This window comes from Echeneis naucrates, chromosome 20 (genome assembly GCF_900963305.1).
Source record: "Echeneis naucrates chromosome 20, fEcheNa1.1, whole genome shotgun sequence".
NCBI classification, from domain to species: Eukaryota; Metazoa; Chordata; class Actinopteri; order Carangiformes; family Echeneidae; genus Echeneis; species Echeneis naucrates.
In genome coordinates this window covers 17,850,346-17,864,616 of record NC_042530.1, presented here as the reverse complement: position 1 = coordinate 17,864,616, position 14,271 = coordinate 17,850,346, and positions in this window count along the sequence as shown.

The following is a 14,271-nucleotide window of genomic DNA, read 5'->3' as shown; positions in this document are numbered from 1 at the left end:
AATGAGGCTGGTTTCAGGCAGTGGAGGTGACAGGAAGGACCCCACTGTCATGACCAAAATGTCAAGTTATGTTTAGTTTTTGTCCTGTGTCTATGTTGGCCTGTGGCTTCCTGTTTTATTTATGGCATCCTACTCTCTATTACAGGATGAGGGGCTGGCACAGGTAGTTCAGGATATGGAACTGGATCTTCTCATGGTGATAGCCAGAAAGGAGCTTGGGAACCAGGGTTGTCTGGTGCATGATAGTAGCCAGGACATGTCCATCAATAGGTCGAGAAGGTAACAGGATTGAACAGAGAAACTCGCTTGAGCCCCAGCTTCTAAGATAACCCCTAATCCATGACGCAAGAATCAGCATCTGTGTCTATGAAAGTAACCAGTGACCATCCTCACTGTGGTCAACACCACCGGAAGGAGCAACTGGTCTTGAAGCAGAGGTCTCTGATGACGGGGGTTTTGCATGGTGGTTGGGCTCACTGGTATTCCACTGACTACTTGTGACCTTTGGCTTTTTCTCAGCAGGTGAACTTGAACTGAATGTACCACAGTACATTCAGAGGTTTTTTCGTCTGCAGCTCTCTCGTTCCTCTAGAGAAAGGGAGGCTCAACCTAAATGCATTGGTGTAGGTTCCCCTGGCTGATGTTGTGGGAGTTGAGTGTGAACACCTGTTTACTCAGCCAGTCTGATGACAGGTAAGAATTTAAACCACACCATTCAAACCCAGCATATTAAAAGCCCACTGAGAAATATAGGGTCAATAAGTGGACTCCCACACTCACAATGATAGCTGTGAAACCACACCAGCAGCACCAGAGTTTGACCTCTTGGGGGTCCAGACTGAGGCTGTGACAGTCTTCAAGCTTTCACACACTTTTCATCTTCTGTTTTGGGCTTAGTGAGGACCCAAGAGCAGCACAACAGAAGGAGTTTAGACATAAAAATCTTTATTTAAATCCTTGCAGCAACTGAGTAACAAGAAGGAGTAGGATTAATTACAATAGCCAATAAGATAGATTTGTGGCTTTTTACTGTACATCTACTGTTTTTGTAAGTAACATTTTAAGATAACACAGTTTCCATCTTTTAAATTTAATAATGACTTGATTCTTCTTTTCATTCTGCCACCAGATGGCAGGGGGCACTGGAGCCATTACCAGGGCAGGGCACACCCTGGACTGGCAGCTGGCTTTGGCTTCAATGCCCCCTGCAACCCAAGAATGGACAAGCGGTAGAAAATGAATGAATGAATGAATTGCAAAAGTACTGCTGGGTTTTTGGAGTCATACATACACAGCAACGACTTGATTATTCGTAATTTCTTCAGCATTGTGATAGCCTTCAAATTGTTTGTATTCAACACATAACAAGGATGAACCTATGGGGAGATATAGTAAGATTGCAGGCAGAAGTGGGTGTAAACGGGCAAGAAATGCCCAATTACAGAGCTTCACTTCACATCAGCACAGTGCTTGTATATGTATGTCATGCTCTGTGTGTCCTTCTCCACAGAGGAGCTGAGGCACTCGCATCGGACCTTTCTTGATGCATCACCACAGTGCTTGTCATCTTTGCTTTTCGCTTATCATTGTCAGGGAGACCTGATTTGCCTCATGTGCATTTTTCATTCTCTATTTCATTATTTGTTCAGATTAACATGAGCATTGGTATCGGTGGGCCCATGGTTGCTTAAGCTGTGTCTAATAAGCTGGAGTCTAGACATGCCCATACCAATTATCCACGGTAAATAGAATGCAAGCCTTTGTTTATTCAATTCTATTCACTTCATTTCCGCATGATTGTAATTAAAAAAAATAAACACTTACTAAGAAGGTGAAGGCTTGAGAAAATCAGGCACACTGCGTCAATATGCATCATTCCTACAACATGCAGATGAACGCTGATCTGTTTACTGTGATGACTACAATGATAACATTTATAGAAGGATTATGATTAATTAGAATAGCCAATAAGATAGAGCCTAGCCTACTGTACATCCGCTATTCATATTTGTATATGTATATGTTTTAATATAACACAGTTCCATCTTCTAAATTCAGTAATGACTTGACTCTTCTTGGCCTGACAGTCATTCGTTCATTCATTTTCTACCGCTTTTCCATTTTCTGGTCATGATGGGTGCTTGAACCAATGCCAGCTCACACTGGGCGAATGGTGGGGTACACCCTTGACTGGTCGCCAGTCCATCGCAGGGCCAACATATAGAGACAGACAGAAACCAACAACCATTCACACTCAGACTTATGGATAATTTCTACAAGTTACCAATTAACCTTATGTATCTTTCGACAGTGGGAGGAAACCATAGTACCCGGAAGAAAACCACACAAGCACAGGGAGAACATGAAAGCAGAAAGGCCCCAGACCCAGACCTTTTGCTATGAGGCATCTAACCCATATGCCACTGTGCTCCCCCCTTCAGCTCATTTTTTACTTGTATGATTCATGCCATGCCTACAGCCTGCATCAATGCCAAAATATCTTCTGGGTTGTTTGAGTATTAAAATTAATATTCATTATGAAACATATATTTGTTATCAGTTGCTTCTCAGTCACAGACCTTTAAGTTTTTCCTCCTAGATGAACATATTGGTTAAAGATACTTGGGCATCATTAAATTAACAAATGTGTGATAGCTTGTGAGGATGGCCTGTAACATTGTTATTCCGCAGTTTAGTCCATCCCTTATCAGGGTATTCCTACATGTAGCCAAGTAAACCAGACCAGACAAACAGGAAAGACCCCAGATGCGAGGCATCAGGCAGAAGTGTTCAATTAAAAGTCTTTATTGAACACTTGGTAAATGATGGAACAACCGGGCCTCAATCCATTGTCAGATAACCAGCACAGCAGGGACTTACAGGTTGTCTCGTAGTCAGGAACAGAAGGTGAGGTCGGTGAGGTCGGGCATCAGACGAGCAGGCAGGGTCAGTACAGAAACAGTTCGAGATCGGGCAATCAGTCCAAGGGCAAGTAGCCAACTACTAGGCAGGAATGGGGACAAAATGGGTCAGCAGCGGGTGATCAGTCTAAGGTAAGTTGCAGGAAAGGCTTGCATGAGAGTGAAGACAATCTGGCATGCGGTGAGTGGGGAGCTAGGATTTAAGAAGAGTTTGGCAGGTGCGTGAATGATTAGCTAAGGCAGAGCAGATGAAATGATTGTGCATGGGATGCAGGTGTGGAGCAGGGGGTGTGGTAGTGGAACTCTACCAGATGGAGCAGGCTGGAAACTGACAGAACCCCCACCCCTGTTATTGATGTAACAGGTAACAGGGTGGGTTCAATATTCTTCCGAGGCAGAGTCTTCCTGGATTTCAAGCAGTGGTGGGATTGGTGGCTCCTCCTCCTCAACTACAGAGTCCTCTTCAGAGATATGCGCAGTGGAGGGGCCAGCAGTGGAAGGTCGTTGAGGTGGGGCCCCTTCCCTGAAGGTTGGTTGGGGTGCCTGTGTTTAAACGGGTCCTTATCAAGATGTCCTGGGCAGGCACTCGCAACCTTTCCTCTGGAATGTAACCCTCCAAGTTGACAAGATACGGGAGCAGATCAGATGGCGGACTGTGAAAGCAGGCCCCCCATCAATGAGGCAAGGAGATGGAGGAGGAGGAGCATCGGGGAAGAGGTGGTTCTCATGCCCAGGCTTGATCTTAGAGACATGGAACATTGGGTTGATCCTTATGGTGCAAGGCAGAGCCAATCTCATGGCAGTCGAGCTCATGATCCTTTTGATCGTGAAGGGACCAACAAACTTCAGCGCAAGCTTCCTGGACCCTAAGCGAAGGGGAAGGTCATCAAGGCACTTTACAGAACCAACAGATCCCCCATGAGGAAGCACTTTTTGACAGTGGCAAGAAAAAACTTCCTTTAAGAGGTAGAAACGTCAGGCAGAACCAGGCTCGGGGGGGCCATCTACCTCGACTGATTGGGTTGAGAGAGAGAAAACAAGATAGGCATGGGGGGTGCAAAGTTGGGTTAAGTAGGGAGAGAATGAGAGCAGAAGGAGGGGATATTCAATATACAGTAGGTGCAGGCAGGAACATGATGCTGCATGTTGTAGAAATGAAGATGTATGGAATTAATGAAGATATGGGAACAGCAGGCATTACAGGAACATGGGATGGTGATGATTCACCGCATGCAGGATGAGGACAGGGAGAGAGGAGAGGAACTGGCAGAGACAGAGACTTCGGGAGAATATGGTTTGTAAATACAGTACACATGCTTAGAACTGGGAGAAGGAGGTACTTCGGAGAAGCGTGGTTATTAATTAGTCGGCACATGCAAAAGGGAGCGAGAGAGGTGCTCAGTCCTTCTCCCAGTAGCCTAGGCCTATAGCAGTATATAGCTATAGAGTAAAGGAGAGATGTGATCTCTTTTCCTAGTTCCTGTTAATATTCTTGCAGCAGCGTTCTGAATCAACTGAAGGCCTTTCAGAGATTTGTTTGGACATCCAGATAGTAATGAGTTACAGTAGTCCAACCTAGAAGTTACAAATGCATGGACTAGTTTTTCTGCATCATCCTGAGAAAGGATGTTTCTGATTTTCCTAATGTTTCTCAGGTGGAAGAAAGCTGCCCGACTAACTTGTTTTATGAGAGGGACAAAGGACATGTCCTGGTCAAAGGTTACTCCAAGGTTTCTTACAGTGGAGCTGGAAGCCAAAGTGATGCCGTCCAGACTGATTAGATCTTCATATACGGTTTCTCTGAGGTGCTTAGGGCCGAGTACAATAACTTCTGTTTTGTAAGAGTAAAGGAGCAAAAAATTTTGGGTAATCCAGACTTTTATGTCTATCTGACTAACTACAATTGGCTGCGTGGGTTTCCTCTGGGCACTCCTCCGGGTACTCTCACCAGTCAACCAGTCAATCAGTCACCAGTCAACCTAGACATGCATGTCTAGGTTGACTGTCGTCACTGTCGTCACTGTCGTCAACTGTCACGCAAGCGTGAGTGGTTGTTCGTCTCTCTTTGTCTTTGTGTGTTGGCCCTGTGATGGACTGGCGATCTGTCCAGGGTGTTCCCCGCCCCTCACCCAGAATGTGCTGGGATTGGGTCCAGCAGCTCCATGACCCGGAAACGGAAAAAGCGGTAGAAAATGGATAATAAATACAGCTGAGTGTCATCTGTGTAGCAGTGAAATTTGAGTCTGTATTTCCTCATAATGTTGCAGAAAGGAAGCAGATATAGGGTGAAGAGGACTGCTCCAAGAACTGAGCCCTGTGGAACTCCGTAGTAGGCTACAGTATGTGAGGAGGACCTATTGTTAATGTGAAAAAATTGATGTCTATCTGATAAATAGGATTTGAACCACCTTAGTGCAGTTCCTTTAACAATAGAACGGCCATTTCTATGTGCAATAACTTTGTCGAGTAATAAGATACAATCCTGCTGGTACTTAACTTTTCCTAAAAGTGTCTGTATTTTAATTTAAAATGTTTTTTATATAAATAACACAAAAGACAAAGCAGATATGATCATTTTTACCTATTTTGTCCATAAGTGGTCATATTGACCGAACGGAATTTCACGGTTTTGAAGTTCATATTTCTTTATGTTTCTTTTCCTTCTTTATGTTGCAGTTTTAGTTGCTCAGCAACTATCACTGTCTGTCAAGTCACGATCAGTCTTGGATTATACAGAGCTCTGTATTTGTACCATTCTACATATCAAAGTTTAGAGCAAGGAGACCAGACAGTGTCTAAAATAAATGAGCGAAGAGAAGAAAGATTACAGCTGCCATGGCCTTGGAAATGCTTCAAAATGATTTACGATGATATAACTGTATAATTAAACTTGTTAACATATACATCTTGGTGTTATTTTGTTTTTTTAAGATATCATAACACAATTAATGAATACATGTTTAACTGGGTATTTTTCATGAGAGATTATAGAGTTTGGAATCAAGCGGTCAAAATGACCGTTTACGGCAGTTCTAGTAGTTATGGAATTCCGGCTGTTCTAGTGTTAATGCCAATTTCATGTTCCAGTCTCTGTAGTAAAATATTATGATCTATGGTGTCGAGTGCAGCACTAAGATCTAAATGGAGAAGTATGGAGGCTGATCCATTGTCTGAAGCCATTAGAATGTCATTGGAGACTTTAACCAGCGCTGTTTCTGTGCTATGATGGACTCCTGACTGAAACTCTTCAAACAAGCCATTCCTATGTAGATGTGCTTTTTCGCTGATTTTAGAATTGAACAGAAGGTTTGATATGGGTCTGTAGTTGGCCACAACATCTTGATCAAGATTTGGCTTTTTAAATTGGGGTTTGATGACTGTACATAACGGGATATAACCTGAAGATTTGGTCAAATTAATCAGCTCTAGAATGAATGGCTCAATTCAGTTAAACATCTCTTTAAAGAAGCTAGTTGGTTCTGGGTCTACCAACTAGCCCCAGTAGCCAATTAGCAGGCAGGACCTTGTTAATCTCATTATTAACTAATTTAAAAACGGATGCATTTGACATTTAACTGAAGTACAATTTATTCAAATAAAAATTATATGAGCTGTAGGAATTAACCTTGATCTGCCTTACACTCCTTCCTTTAACTAACAGCACTTGAATCACTAGTTTTGCGAGAAGCTCTGATCTGCCGTTTGCATTTTGCATGTCAGTACTTTATCATATCATTATCAGTTACAATGGAAGGCCCTAAATGTCAGCTATGACTCAGTACACTGATATCAGAGATTGGGAACGAGCTGCATACTTTCAGCTCACTCTCAGCCAGGATTCAAGAGACATGCTCACATCGTCAGATCATCCTGCTTGACCACTGATGTACCATGACATTTGCTTCGAGCGCAAAAAGAAAACTCTCAGCCCCATGTCAACCACCAACCTGAAGTCATCACTGAGACCACAGTACATTGTAAGTGACACAAAGTCTCAACTCAACTCAACTCAAAATCTCAGTATAGACAGGGCTAAATCTTTCATGAATGTATCATTTCTTATTCATACCAACTCTCTATCTGCAATTTCTGTTTTTTACCCTCAACAGATCTGCAACTGATGAGAAATGTCCTTGGTGTTTGACATTGTGAACACAGTAGAAGTTAGAAAGTGCAGAGCTCATTCAAAACATCGGCAGCAGAAGCTGTCGTGTCAGGGCTGCTCCACAGTAATCCATGCACTGTTTAATAGTCGTGAGCTATGCATGAAAAATATAAAGTACAGATTAGATAAGTGACTATCACTTATATGATTTGCCTGTGGACTCCAGCATACAGGGCTTACAGGGCTAGCCACATTGCCTATCCTAATACCAATTCCATCATATCATGGCCTAACCATCTGTCAGTGTTTGTATAACCTTTCAGATTCATTTCTCCACAGCTGTTTCTTAACACTTTCAAGGGACACTAAGTTTAATAGATTCTGTATTTCATTTTACTGCCAATTCTTTGCAAGACTCTCTATTCTTACAATCACTTGCTTGTTCCTGTACAGGTATTTCTTACCCCTCTTTTTAATGCATCTGTTTTTCTCTTTCCTTCTCTCACTCACTCAGTGTCAGGCAATTTGATTCATTGTGTGTGATGCCTTTGAAAGCCTAAGCCTAAAGCAAAAGATTGTAAGGGTGAAAGAACTTCACTGTAACCACACACACACGCAGTGGATGGTTTGGCTGCATCCTTTAAACTAAAGTCTTTTTCAAGTGCTACAAATTGCTGTCTTTCCCGCACTTGGCTGAAGGGGAGTTGCTTCTTCCCTGTCCCCACTTTTTACTATGTTTCATATTTGCTTGGATATTTTTCTGTCTGAGCAGCACAGTGACATAATAGTTAGCACTGTTGCCACATAATAAGAAGGTGGGGTTTCTGGGTTTTGGGCCTTTCTGTGCAGAGTTTGCATGTTCTCTCTGTGCTTACGTGCTTTCCTCTGGGTACTCTAATTTCCTCCCACAGTCCAAAGACATGCATATTTCGGTTAACAGGTGATTCGAAATCGCCATAGCTGTAGGTCTGAGTGTGAGTGTGAGCGGTTGTCTGTCTCTGTCTGTCTCTGTGTTTTGGCCCTGTGATGGACTGGCGACCTGTCCAGGGTGTATCCCGCCATCACCCAGTGTGAGCTGGGCTTGGCTCCAGCATCCCTCTGCAACCCAGAAACGGATAAGCAGTAAAAGATGAATAAATGAATGTTTTTTTTTTGTCTCACCATCATCTTCAAGACAAATTTACTAGGCAAATATAAATTCGGTTCAGGTGAATGGTTAATTTGACAGAATTCTGTTTGGTACCTTGGGGGAGTACACTGCAGTGGAGGTGAGCTTTGGTCCTGGAGTTGAAGAGAACTTGGGCCTTGTCTACGAAGGCAACAAAGGGAACTGGATTCCATTTAGTTCCCCCTAACGGACTGTTATGAGATCTGAAGAAACAGGGGTGGCTGGAGATTCTGATCTCCCACACCCTTCAGACTTCAAAGAGACTGTTGCCTCCAGCAGATATTTCCCAGTTACTGAACATGTCTCGAACAATAGAAGACGACGGCAAGCCCAAAAGCAACTTCACATCAACAACAAAGGGAGTGTAAACATATGTGTATCATCTTTACACCGTTTCTTTCACCAACAAATTGTCGTATACTGTCATAGAAACAAAAACGAAGAACAGAAATGGAGTTTATATCCAGCGTTAACACCCGCCAACCCGCTAAATGTAGGTTAAAATTGATTCTGGCAGGTGTTGACAAAAACTTACTGGTCCATTTGGCAGGTGATGCATGAAGCAATCGTGTCTGTCAGATATACCCTACGCTGCGTTTTGTTCTCGGTCATTTGTACCCCTGGCAGTGATTCCTACATTTCCAATAAATACTGTGCCGTAATGCTACGTAATGACATTTAATACGCCCATTGACTTCGCAAATGCCAGTATTTCACGCTACAGTCTAGAGTTCAACCAGCGCAAGAAATGCACAGAGATAGATAGTGTGAGGGAGGTAGATAAAAACAGCTGAACTAAAGTTGAACGTAAAATGTAGTTCAACGTGTAAAGTAAAACTAAATGTGGAAGTGGTTGAACTTGGGAGAGAAGAGGTTGGGCGAGAAGAGAAAGAATCGAGGGAAACGGATATCTGCGGCAGAGCGTGCAAAACAAAAAATAGAAAGTTTAACGTCAGATGGCTCGTGGAAATTCTGATTGGCTGGTAACTTTAGAGAGTCACCAGCAACGTTGGCTGGTGATCAAAAAAGTTTAGAACCCTGTTGATATCACCATAAAGTTTTAAATAAGCCTATTCACAAAAAAGAAAAAAAGTCAGAAGTAATTTTCTATTGCCGTGGAATGCAAACCTCAATCATACCCCGACAAAAACATTGAATAAATTCACAAACTTGCCCTCATTTTAAAGCTGAAGTTGTGCCCAACAATAATCCACGGTCGCCCAAGACCCAAGAAATACTCCACTCAACAGGCTAGTGACGGCTGGATTTATGGGTGAAGCAGCCAGTCTTTTATACTCCAAGGAGGTGGTGGAATTGATGAGCCCTGAATTGTTTGCAGGAGAGTCCAGAGCGGGAAACCCAGCTAGAGGGTAAAAAAGGGAGGGTTAGGAGGAGAGCATGACAGGGGGGAGCCCTGACATCCACGGGTCAATTTTATCCATCTGGTTTTGTCATCTTTCCCCTCTGTGCTACTGCTAATGTAAAGGTCCATCAGAGTGTGCATCATTTATGCGCAGGCAGCGTCTCCTGTCAATCAAAGTCACACTGGCAAGTTTTTCATCAAATAGTAGAGACCCTAAGGTCTCCTCCGATGTATCACAATCTCTGATTGGGCTTTATACAGTGTCAAGTGGAGTTGAAGCGCACGAGACACACACACAGGCATGCAGTGACGCATACAGTGACGCACACAGTCAGTGCTGTTGACCTGCATTTCTCTTTTGCTCGGTTTTTACTTGATTTACACCGTTGTTTTTATTGTCGTGGGGAAGTTTGCCACTTTTTTGCACCAACATGAAGAATAGGCTCTTTACAGCGATGGAGGTGCTGCAAAAGTTGGGAAGTGAGGACAAAAAAGAAGGCAACCTCAACAACAACAGCCTACACCCAGCTGGTCCCTTTGTTGCCTCTCCTCCCAGTGTCAACAAGTAAACAATAGACATCTCCACAAAAAGTGTGTTTTTACTGCCCCAAGTTTTAATGTAATAATGAAACTAAATAATAACAGACAATACATGAAATTTCATAAATTCATATTTCAAAGGTCTTTCTTCAAATGGCATTTTACTTATGTAACTTGTGTTCTTAAAAGCAATCATGTTTGTGATTGGCCCCAAAAAGTTATCTATTGAAAAAAAATAAAAATAAATCTTCCTGAAATCTTGTGTGCATTTTAGCCAAATTGGACCATTTTGGATAGGTTTGGCACACTGGTCATCTCCAAGGGACACTGTTTGGTAAAAACTTTATAGTACCTCAGTAATTTTAGATATCAACCTAAAATTTGGTACACGTGGACAGGGAGTGTGGGAACCACATATGTAAAATTCAGCTGCTCTGCGCAGAACATGCTGGATTATGTAAGCAATTTCCGTGACTGGCATTTTCTCAAAAGGCCCTTGCTAGCTCCCAGGTGGAGATTAAAAGTCAGTTATCCCGGCAGTTGGAAGTTGGCACTGTTACCCATTCCTGGCTCCTCTCTCTATGCACAGTTTTCCAGGCCCAGTCGCATTCTCCAGAAGATGAGTGATACAAATTATGTCATCGGCACACATGACAGAAGGCACAAAAACCGTGTCTGTCATATCAATATGCAAAAACTGTACCATTCCTATGAGACTGGGATCGATCCAGCAGTTAGAACTGAAACAGCTCCAGCAAGCAGTTGCTCCGCACTTATTGTGGGCGACGCCAGTACGGATGTTGAGGATGGACTATCCGCGCACCTTTCTTCCAGCCAGAGTGCACAGCTGATGAATTTGGAGATGCTAAAATTGTTGCCGAAACAGCTTGACCACCTGGAGCCCTAACCCTAACCCTACATCGTAGCGTTATAGCTCTAGCTGCAAAGTTCCCCCTTCTCTTTGGTGAAGTCCCCACACGCACCTCTGTGTTACTGCATGACATTGACGTTAAGGATGCCAGGCCCATTAAGCAGCATCCATACCGTGTTAATCAGATAAAAAGAGAGCTGATTAGGAAATATTTGTTAGAACACAGTCTTGCCAAACCCAGTTTCAGTTTGTTGAGCTCGCCGTGCCTGCTGGAGACTAAATCAGAAGGTTCACCCCAATTCATCGCTGATTTCCGGAAGGTGATGCTGTCACTGTGCCTGATTCATATCCATTCCTGAGAATGGAGGATTGCGTAGACAATTTGGTCCCTGCTAGATTCGCGACCAAACTAGACTTATTAAAAGGGTATTGGCAGGTGCCCCTGACGGAGTGGGTGTCGGCAATCTCCGCCTTCGTAACCCCTGACTGTTTTTTACAGCACCCGCTACCTTCCAGCTGTTGGTGAACACTGCTCTACCTGGTGTAGCCAACTGCTATGCGTACCTGGATGACCTGATTGTGTAGTTTGCCTCTTGGGCTGAACACCTGGAAAGCTTAACTGAAGTGTTCAGCCGGCAAACATGGCAAAATGGCAAAATGTGAATTTGGGAAGGGCACTGTAATGTATCTGGGCCAGGTCCAATCCATTGAAGTGAAGGTTAGTGCCATAACTAGTTAGTTTCCTATTCAAACCACCAGGCGTGCGCTGTGGTGCTTTCTCAGCATGACCAACTAGTACAGAAGTTTCTGTCAGAATTTCTCCGCTGTGGTTTCCCCTCTGACCAGTCTCAGCAGCCCTAAAGTGGAATATAAATGGCCCCTGGTGTGTCAGCATGCATTCGAAAGTGTAAGATCCCTTCTGTGTCATGCACTCGCTTTCTTCCGACTGTTTAAGTGCCACAGGGTCAGGAGCTGTGTTAATGCAGGAGGATATTGGGGGAATAGAGCATCCCGTCAGTTACTTGTTGTTACTTGTTGTCTCTTCCCCAGGTCACACCTTTGGACCACCCATCTGTGTTGGTGCCCAATGATTCCAGTCACTGGCCCAAAGCTGGCCTTCCCCCTCCTGTCATCACAGGCCCCACCCACCATTCGCAAGCTTTCCGGATCTGTCCCTAAGCTGGATAATTTACTTTGGGTGTGAGCATATTGATTTACATTAACTTGTATTAGGCGCTAGTTTCAGGCACTAGTATGGGGTTCCAGTGAATCTGGGCTTTAGGTTTGGCGTACAGTTAATTTTCAAACTCCCATCCTCGCACCCCATGTAGATAACCTGCCTGTCTAGTTCCCACTAGGATTTATGGGTGTTTTTTTTAAGAAAGCAGGGTCTTATTTTGTTTGTTTTATGATTTTGCGCCACCCGCAGCCCTTCTCCTTTACTCTCTGCCTCTCTTAATTTTCTGCATATTGTTTGGATATTCGGATATCGGATATTCCAGCTTCGGACCAGTTTCAAGCAGGTGAGGGACGATCTTGCTCTTTGTTAACCTGCTGAACAATAAATGGCTGTGTTTCTTTGAACACACTGGCTTTATGTTGCTTTCCTTTACCCTAGATATCTACGAGGTGTAACGATGGATATGATGTCTTCATGTCTTCAAAAATTTAAGATTATGTTCAATATATTAGTCACTGTGAGATTTAATGCAGCGTGTCCATTCATTCATCATATATCCTCCCTGCTGCTCATTTAATATTCAATATTTATTTTCCTTCAAGCACCAGAGTGTCTTCATTTTTCCAGCGAAACCCCCATCTCCCATCACCGATAAATAAGGATTCCGATCACTTTTACCTGTGTTGGATGTTGGAAGTACAAAATAGCGTGTCACTGCTGTATAAATTAAGGCTTTATAAAGTAAAACGGATAGTCTCCCTATAATGCTCAGTCTGGGTGGCTGCTTATAGGAAATAAATTGGTATATTTTCCACATCATTATCATTCTGTTCGGTTCACTGAACTTCTGCTTTGTAGACAAAAGTGTTGTCATTCTGGAAGACATTGCAATTAGTGGTGAAATTTATCTTGGGGAAAAAATGGTAACTCAGAAACATCATGATAATGGTTATTAGAATTTTACTGGCATGCTTAAGAGCAAGTGGAGCTCTTACACAATACGACAGCACATTTGTAGTAACAACTCAAACGTGTAGATCATTACCACAGATTTACATTGCAATTACAATGTGCTGCAATTGCATGGACATGTTCACTACTTTAACTCTTTGACTCATATTTGCACAGATCTATGTCTGTCATCTGTTCATGTTCACAATCAGACAGCTCCATCTCTTACCCCCTCCTAATATGGTTTCTTCTGGTTTTAGAAAAACACGATGGTGGCAGCCAAATAACAAATCCAGGGCTTCAGTTGATAAAACAATCATTGACAACACAGTGGGTTAACCCTGTGTTGTACCACCAGCTTGACCTTTCCCTTCATATAGACACAACTGTGCTGGAATAAACTCTTGTGGGAATCACAGCTAATGCTAAAGAGAAAAGAGTAGAAACCAGTTAAACTCCAAAATGTTGAAATGGACCACTTGAATCACTTGGTAATGGTCAACACTATCTACTGTCTATTAACAACATTATACAAGTCCAATAACAAGACAGTCTGTGCACTGTCTGGGTGCATCCACATCCATGCGTTACTTTAATTCACATACAACAGCATGAAGAGCAAAAGACCTGAGTGGAATAGTGTTGTAAGGCCATGTTGATTTATATGTTGAAATATATCTTTGATCCCGTAATTACGACTACAGTGGTGGACAACAAAAATGACAACTGAGAAAATAGCTTCAGAAGGAAATGAGATTGTCAGCTTGCCTTTGACACAAAATTACAAGACATACGGCAAAGTGCATTTTAAGGTAGATAAACTGTCAGAATGCTGATTGTAAAGAATGGCAAAAAACACCTTGCTTATTAACTTGCTACATCAGGCTTGTTGCGGACTACAAAATAGTATGTGCTGTATCCATTACAGGATGGAGGCTTTGGCATAATTTCCAGTAAAAGCTTATCCTTTTTGAAAAAAAGACCACATGTACACAATAGCAGCAGAGTTATTATAATTTATATTTCCTTATATAGAAATATGATCATTTGAAAATCAAAGACATTCCACTGCTGAAAGCTCCATTTGCAGTGTTCCTCATTTTTCTGTAGCATGTTCATGGATTAGTTGTTAGCACAGAATAGATTTGAATGGCTTTTCATCTTCAACTAGT